Below are 9,846 nucleotides of genomic sequence, written 5' to 3'. Positions count from 1 at the left end.
CCCAACATCAGTACCCGAACTCACTAATGCCCTTGTGGCTGAATGGAAGCAAGTCCCTGCAGCAATGTTCCAACATCCAGTGGAAAGCCTTCCTAGAAGAGAGGAAGCTGTTGTAGCAGGGAGGAGGGGGGGACCAACTCCATATTAATACCCATGATTTTGGAAGGAGATGTTTGATGAGCAGGTGTCCACATACTTTTGGTCATGTAGTGTATCTGTGACCAATAGATGCATGTCTGTATTCCCAGTCATGTGAAATCCATCATTTAGGTTCTTATTTATTTATTTAAATTGACTGATATGAACTGTAACTCAGTAAAATCTTTTAAATTGTTCCATGTTGCGTTTATATTTTTGTTCAGTATATGTTGACAATTTTAATTGGCTGATACGGAATTTGAACCGGATATAATCACAGCTTCCTGGTGAGGATAGCGTAGGGCTAAATGGGACAGGTTATGTAATGGGAACAGCTAACATGTAGCCTTTGATTACGTGCAACTATGCCAACGATTTTAAATCGGCTTAAACTTAAACGTAAAACTTAAACTTTTTCTAAAATTGCAAAGTATTGCCCCATTAGAATTATTAGAATTAGGCTCGGGCCCCCAAAAAGGCTCGGGTCCCCAATTAGGCGAGGTCCCCCTCTGACTGCATGTGTGGGTAAGGATGTGGGTAGGCGAACCCACGAGCCACTGCTGCCCCACATCATTAGTTCTGAATTTTTTGTCGCCCCCATCCCAATCAACGTTGCCCATCCCTGGTCTGAAGTGATTGTGCTAGCTGTGTAGTTGGCTAGCTAACAGGGGGGCGGGGGTTGCCATAGCAACCTGCCAATCGATCTAACGACCAGTGAGACAATACATTGGAATGACGAGCAGCCGGCTTGGGAAGCAGCCTCAGGACTATATCCTCGTGGAATGAAAATGATATGAATAAATATATGACCAATTATATCCTCCAAACCCACGGTTTCTCCGGGATTATCACTTCAATAACACCTCACTCAGTGTCAACTAGAAAACATGTTTTTACACACACACACACACACACACACACACACACACACACACACACACACACACACACACACACAAATATGACTTCCCTCATTCCCTGAATGTGTGTATTTATCACCTGTTTCCTCTGGTGTGATTAACATTAGCCAGTGTTGACTTCTCCTCTCTAACCATCACAGACACATCACACACACACACACACACACTCCTGTGATGCCTCAGAGGTAACTCATCCTAGTAATGAGATTATCAGCCTGTCAGTGTGTCGGCTGCTCCAAATTGGCAGAGAGAGGCAGTTAAACCCCCCCCCCCACACACACACACACAGAACCTACCTCCCTTCCATTCACACACAGACCCTCCCTCCCTTCCACACACACACACACAGACACGCACGCACACACACACACACACACACACACACACACACACACAAGGCCTCTCTTGCTCACACAATCGGCCCAGGCAGGAAGGATTAGCATACACCTACGTGTGATAACTCTGCCTTCCAAATGCACCCTGTTGCCTATATAGTGCACTACTTTAGACCAGGGCCCTATGGATTCTGATCAAAAGTGGTGCACTCTTTAGGGAATAAGGTACGACTTGGGACACAAGCAAAGAGGATGATGAGGATGGTGATGGTCATAGAGGCCTGCCTGCCTCACACCTCCTCCCCCCTTCCCCGTGCCACACCGCTTAGTCTACTCTCCTCAGGCGTAGACAGGATGTCAAAAAACCCCGTTGGAACACGATAATGATGTTCGTATCATATCTCACGCTAGCTAGCTACACTGTGGTATTAAATATGATTAATGATGTTCGTATCTTATCTCACGCTAGACAGCTACACTGTGGTATTAAATATGATTAATGATGTTCGTATCATATCTCACGCTAGCTAGCTACACTGTGGTATTAAATATGATTCGTGATGTTCGTATCTTATCTCACGCTAGCTAGCTACACTGTGGTATCAAATATGATTAATGATGTTCGTATCTTATCTCACGCTAGCTAGCTACACTGGTATTAAATATGATTAATGATGTTCGTATCATATCTCACGCTAGCTAGCTACACTGTGGTATTAAATATGATTAATGATGTTCGTATCATATCTCACGCTAGCTAGCTACACTGTGGTGTTATATATGATTAATGATGTTCGTATCATATCTCACGCTAGCTAGCTACACTGTGGTATTAAATATGATTAATGATGTTCGTATCATATCTCACGCTAGCTAGCTACACTGTGGTATTAAATATGATTAATGATGTTCGTATCATATCTCACGCTAGCTAGCTACACTGTGGTATTAAATATGATTCATGATGTTCGTATCATATCTCACGCTAGCTAGCTACACTGTGGTGTTATATATGATTAATGATGTTCGCATCATATCTCACGCTAGCTAGCTACACTGGTATTAAATATGATTAATGATGTTCGTATCATATCTCACGCTAGCTAGCTACACTGTGGTATTAAATATGATTCATGATGTTCGTATCATATCTCACGCTAGCTAGCTACACTGTGGTATTAAATATGATTAATGATGTTCGTATCATATCTCACGCTAGCTAGCTACACTGTAGTGTTAAATATGATTAATGATGTTCGTATCATATCTCACGCTAGACAGCTACACTGCTAGCAATGTCACATCTGCTCCTGCAATGCCCTCTACTGCTCATCCTGTGTCTCCTTGACCTGCCGACACTCCAGTACTCTCTCCCTCTCCCGCTCTCTCTGTGTGTGTGATTGTGTGGGCGGAGACAGGTGTGCTGGAGTCAGAGCAGATCCCCACCAGCTGCAACCTGTTCCATAATCAAGACCTCTACAAATACTCAGCCCTGCCACTTCCACACTGCCAGATCGTAATCTCTGCTCAGTCAGTCTACGTTTCTAGCCGTTTGTTACTATTTAGATCCTGTTATCCTGTTGTGCCTGTTTTCCTTGCCTGACACTGTTTTCCTCTCCACTACAGTTCTGCCCGCTCTGACTCTGTCTCCTGTCCCACGTCTCGTCATCCTGCTTCTCTGTCCTGGATTCCCCACTCTACTACTCCCTTGGATTCCCCTCCGGACCTGCTTACCCTGTCTCAACCCCTCTCGCTCCAGCCTCAGCCTCCAGACCTGCTTACCCTGTCCCAACCCCTCTCGCTCCAGCCTCAGCCTCCGGACCTGCTTACCCTGTCCCAACCCCTCTCGCTCCAGCCTCAGCCTCCGGACCTGCTTACCCTGTCCCAACCCCTCTCGCTCCAGCCTCAGCCTCTGGACCTGCTTACCCTGTCCCAACCCCTCTCGCTCCAGCCTCAGCCTCCACACCTGGTTTCCAGTAACCCGCCCGAGCTTCCCCTGACCTGCACTCCATCTCCCCCACCTGGGGTTCAATAAATACCTTGGTTACTTCATCCCAGTCTCCTCGTCTGAGTCTGCTCTTGGGTTCCCCTGTTCCACTCCGCGTAACAAGCTAGCTACACTGTGGTATTAAATATGATTAATGAGGGGCGTGTCTTATCTTACGCTAGCTAGCTGCCTAGTGGAATTAAATATGATTAATGAGGGGCGTGTCTTATCTCACGCTAGCTAGCTGTCTAGTGGAATTAAATATGATTAATGAGGGGCGTGTCTTATCTCACGCTAGCTAGCTGTCTAGTGGAATTAAATATGCCTGCTACATTACAGGCAACTGGTTGCAATGCTTTTCTGTCACTGAGGAATCAAGGACATCTTAACTGCCTGTTGCTGAAGAACCAAGGACATCTTCCGTGAAAGGACTTTATGAATTATAAAAGCTTTGTACGTCAGAGTGAGTTTTTGATGTGCTAGCAGGTCTGCAACATTCATGTCCGCTATGCAACACTGGATTATCCTGATAAACCCCCAAAATAAATTCAACCTGATGACTGTGTATGTGAAATGTGACATGATAGACAGGTATTTCATTTCATGTTGACAGAACTTATAAGCATTTCTCAAAATGTGATTTCCTCCAGTTAACTTAATCTCCATTTATATAGGCAGACCCTCGATTTACATATTTCCCTCAGGTCGTTGTTGACGTTAATGTGTCTGTAAAAAAAAACTTAGCTATTCTGTTCAGTTGTTCTTCTATAGTCAAAAGCCATACTCCGAATACTCCCACTTCCACAGTTATAAACACTGTGAATGATGCAGAATTCATGCTATAATCAAGGACATTTACAAACAGTCAAATTAAATCAACACATTAGATATTTTTAGCTGTACAATCTACATTTGCGATATGATCTATCATTGTTTAATGTGGATAAACAGCTTTCCAAATGCCAAGATGGAACTAAGCAAAAAATAAATACAAATAAATGCCATTTGAATCTTTATATTCCATTTTAGCAGCACTCTGTTTGACTATAACTTAGAGTTATATAATTATATATATATATAATTATATTTTGAGTTTTCAATTGTTGCCTGTAATAATGTTATTATTCAAAGAGTTGGCATTTTGCAGCCTGTCAATATACTTATTTTATATTTTACTAGGCAAGTCAGTTAATAAAGAACACATTCTTATTTACAATGACAGCCTACCCCAGTCAAACCTAGGCACTGCCTTATGGGACACCCAATCACAGCCAGATGTGATGCAGCCTGGATTGGAACCAGGTACTCTTGCACTGAGATACAGCATCTTAGACCACTGTGCCACTCGGGAGCCCAAAGTCTATACACACTACAGCTGTGTCTCAAATGGCGCACTATTCCCTATATAGTGCACTTATTTTGCCCAGAGCTCTATGGGCCCAAGTCAAAAGGAGTGCACTATGTAGGGAATTGGACTCCATTTTGAATACTCATAAAGAATACACTCTAACTGTTATACACCACACAGACGGTAATGGAGATTTGATGAGCAACAACTGTGTTACTGCCTTGGGTTCTACTGAGGTTGATGAACACACACAGGTAATTCAGTTGGGTCGCTGTCTCTGCAACAGACAGGTGTGTGTCCAATCAAATCAAATGTTAATTGCAACATATTTTTGTAAAGAAAAGGTGTAGGCTAACAGCGAAATGCTTCCTTAACGGGCCCTTCCCAGCAATGCAGAGAGAAAGAAAATAGAGAAGTAATATAAAATTCACACTGAGTAATGATAACTTGTCTTTATACAGGGATTACCAGTACCTAGTCCATGATAACTTGGCTTTATACAGGGATTACCAGTACCTAGTCCATGAAAACCCCCAAACAGCAAGCATTGCAGGTGTAGAAGCACGGTGGCTAGGAAAAACTCCCTAGAAAGGCCAAAACCTAGGAAGAAACCTAGAGAGGAACCAGGCTATGAGGGGTGGCCAGTCCTCTTCTGGCTGTGCCGGGTGGAGATTATAACAGAACATGGCCAAGATGTTCAAATGTTCATAAATGACCAGCATGGTTAAATAATAGTAATCACAGTAGTTGTCGAGGGTGCAACAGGTCAGCACGGCCATGTGAATTGGAGTGGATCATTTAGACAGGTGACCTTGGCGTTCTTGGGTACAAGAACTATGGTGGCCTGCTTGAAACATGTAGGTATTACAGAATGGGTCAGGGAGAGGTTTAAAATGTCAGTGAAGACAATTGCCAACTGTTCAGCGCATGCCTTGCGACTTTGTGAACGTTAAATTATTTTAAGGTTTTACTCACATCCGCTACGGGGAGCGTGATCACACAGTCGACAGGAACAGCCGGTGCTCTCACGCATGGTTCAGTGTTGCTTGCCTTGAAGCACGGAAGGCATTTAACTTTTTTTAAATGTATTTTTATTTCACCTTTATTTAACCAGGTAGGCGACCTGGATAATATAAAGCAAAAGCAGTGGGACAAAACACAGAGTTACACATTAACAAACGTACAGTCAATAACACAAAAGAAAAGACAAGTTTAAAAATATATTTACAGTGTGTGCAAATGTAGAAGACTAGGGAGGTAAGCAATTAATATGCCCTAGAGGTGAAAATAATGACAATTTAGCATTAATACGGGAGTGATAGATGTGCAGATGATGATGTGCAAGTAGAGATACTGGGGTACAAAAGAGCAAGAGGGTAAGTAATCATTTGGGGATGAGGTAGTCGGTGTGCTATTTACAGATGGGCTGAGTACAGGTACAGTGATCGGTAAGCTGCTCTGACAGCTGATGCTTAAAGTTAGAGAGGGAGATATAAGACTCCAGCTTCAGAGATTTTTGCAATTTGTTCCAGTCATTGGCAGCAGAGAACTGGAAAGAAAGGCGGCCAAAGGAAATGTTGACTTTGGGGACGACCATTGCAATATACCAGCGCGAGCTACAGGTGGGTGTTGCTATAGTGACCAGTGAGGTGAGATAAGGCAGGGCTTTACCTAGCAAAGACTCAGAGATGACCTGGAGCCAGTGGGTTTGGCGAGGAATATGTAGCGAGGGCCAGCCAACGAGAGCGTACAGGTCGCAGTGGTGGGTAGTATATATGGGGCTTTGGTGATAAAAACGGACGGCACTGTGATAGACTACATCCAGTTTGCTGAGTACTTTATTTAAACACACTGAAGAAGATGAATGTGGGCATATACATGGGGAGGGGGTTCGGTAATGGACAGAAACAGAGAGATAATAAATATGCTATACGGGAGATAAATACACTGGTGTAAGTAAATATACAGTATGCAGAGTAGGATAGAATGGGATATGGGGTAGAACAACAAGCACTACATCTAATAATGACCTAATAACTATGCATTACATAGTAGAACCAGATTAATGACTAGCACGGCACTAGCGCAGTAAGATTAATGGCAAAGGGCTGTATATTATACTAATAGGCTATTGCACAGCAACAAACAAGAGCAAGGGCTGTAAATATAAATATACAGGAAACAGGAAGTAGTAAACAGTGACTAATCAGCAAGGGCTGTAAATATAAATATACAGGAAACAGGAAGTAGTAAACAGTGACTAATCAGCAAGGGCTGTAAATATAAATATACAGGAAACAGGAAGTAGTAAACAGTGACTAATCAGCAAGGGCTGTAAATATAAATATACAGGAAACAGGAAGTAGTAAACAGTGACTAATCAGCAAGGGCTGTAAATATAAATATACAGGAAACAGGAAGTAGTAAACAGTGACTAATCATTTCCAGCCGGTATCAGTAGTAACATAATAACAACAGGAATGAGAGCTACACAGAATACTGCTACTCTAGCACATACTGCACGGATAACAACAGGAATGAGAACTACACAGAATACTGCTACTCTAGCACATACTGCACGGATAACAACAGGAATGAGAACTACACAGAATACTGCTACTCTAGCACATACTGCACTGATAACAACAGGAATGAGAACTACACAGAATACTGCTACTCTAGCACATACTGCACTGATAACAACAGGAATGAGAACTACACAGAATACTGCTACTCTAGCACATACTGCACTGATAACAACAGGAATGAGAACTACACAGAATACTTCTACTCTAGCACATACGGCACTGATAACAACAGGAATGAGAGCTACACAGAATACTGCTACTCTAGCACATACTGCACTGATAACAACAGGAATGAGAACTACACAGAATACTGCTACTCTAGCACATACTGCACTGATAACAACAGGAATGATAACTACGCAGAATACTGCTACTCTAGCATATACTGCACTGATAACAACAGGAATGAGAACTACACAGAATACTGCTACTCTAGCACATACTGCACGGATAACAACATGAATGAGAACTACACAGAATACTGCTACTCTAGCACATACTGCACGGATAACAACAGGAATGAGAACTACACAGAATACTGCTACTCTAGCACATACTGCACTGATAACAACAGGAATGAGAGCTACACAGAATACTGCTACTCTAGCACATACTGGACGGATAACAACAGGAATGAGAACTACACAGAATACTGCTACTCTAGCACATACTGCACGGATAACAACAGGAATGAGAACTACACAGAATACTGCTACTCTAGCACATACTGCACGGATAACAACAGGAATGAGAACTACACAGAATACTGCTACTTTAGCACATACTGCACTGATAACAACAGGAATGAGAACTACACAGAATACTGCTACTCTAGCACATACTGCACTGATAACAACAGGAATGATAACTACGCAGAATACTGCTACTCTAGCACATACTGCACGGATAACAACAGGAATGAGAACTACACAGAATACTGCTACTCTAGCACATACTGCACGGATAACAACAGGAATGAGAACTACACAGAATACTGCTACTCTAGCACATACTGCACTGATAACAACAGGAATGAGAACTACACAGAATACTGCTACTCTAGCACATACTGCACTGATAACAACAGGAATGAGAACTACACAGAATACTGCTACTCTAGCACATACTGCACTGATAACAACAGGAAGGAATACACAGACTTCTACTCTAGCACAACTGATAACAGAGCTACACAGAATACTGCTACTCTAGCACATACTGCACTGATAACAACAGGAATGAGAACTAAGCACATACTGCACTGATAACAACAGGAATGAGAACTACACAGAATACTGCTACTCTAGCACATACTGCACTGATAACAACAGGAATGAGAACTACACAGAATACTGCTACTCTAGCACATACTGCACTGATAACAACAGGAATGAGAACTACACAGAATACTGCTACTCTAGCACATACTGATAACAACGGATAACAACAGGAATGAGAACTACACAGAATACTGCTACTCTAGCACATACTGCACGGATAACAACAGGAATGAGAACTACACAGAATACTGCTACTCTAGCACATACTGCACGGATAACAACAGGAATGAGAACTACACAGAATACTGCTACTCTAGCACATACTGCACTGATAACAACAGGAATGAGAACTACACAGAATACTGCTACTCTAGCACATACTGCACTGATAACAACAGGAATGAGAACTACACAGAATACTGCTACTCTAGCACATACTGCACTGATAACAACAGGAATGATAACTACGCAGAATACTGCTACTCTAGCACATACTGCACGGATAACAACAGGAATGAGAACTACACAGAATACTGTTACTCTAGCACATACTGCACGGATAACAACAGGAATGAGAACTACACAGAATACTGCTACTCTAGCACATACTGCACTGATAACAACAGGAATGAGAGCTACACAGAATACTGCTACTCTAGCACATACTGCACGGATAACAACAGGAATGAGAACTACACAGAATACTTCTACTCTAGCACATACTGCACTGATAACAACAGGAATGAGAACTACACAGAATACTGCTACTCTAGCACATACTGGACGGATAACAACAGGAATGAGAACTACACAGAATACTGCTACTCTAGCACATACTGCACGGATAACAACAGGAATGAGAACTACACAGAATACTTCTACTCTAGCACATACTGCACTGATAACAACAGGAATGAGAACTACACAGAATACTGCTACTCTAGCACATACTGGACGGATAACAACAGGAATGAGAACTACACAGAATACTGCTACTCTAGCACATACTGCACGGATAACAACAGGAATGAGAACTACACAGAATACTGCTACTCTAGCACATACTGCACTGACAACAACAGGAATGAGAACTACACAGAATACTGCTACTCTAGCACATACTGCACTGATAACAACAGGAATGAGAACTACACAGAATACTGCTACTCTAGCACATACTGCACTGACAACAACAGGAATGAGAACTACACAGAATACTGCTACTCTAGCACATACTGCACTGACAACAA

This window comes from Oncorhynchus nerka, linkage group LG14 (assembly GCF_034236695.1).
Source record: "Oncorhynchus nerka isolate Pitt River linkage group LG14, Oner_Uvic_2.0, whole genome shotgun sequence".
NCBI lineage: Eukaryota > Metazoa > Chordata > Actinopteri > Salmoniformes > Salmonidae > Oncorhynchus > Oncorhynchus nerka.
Note: the sequence above shows the minus strand (reverse complement) of the source record.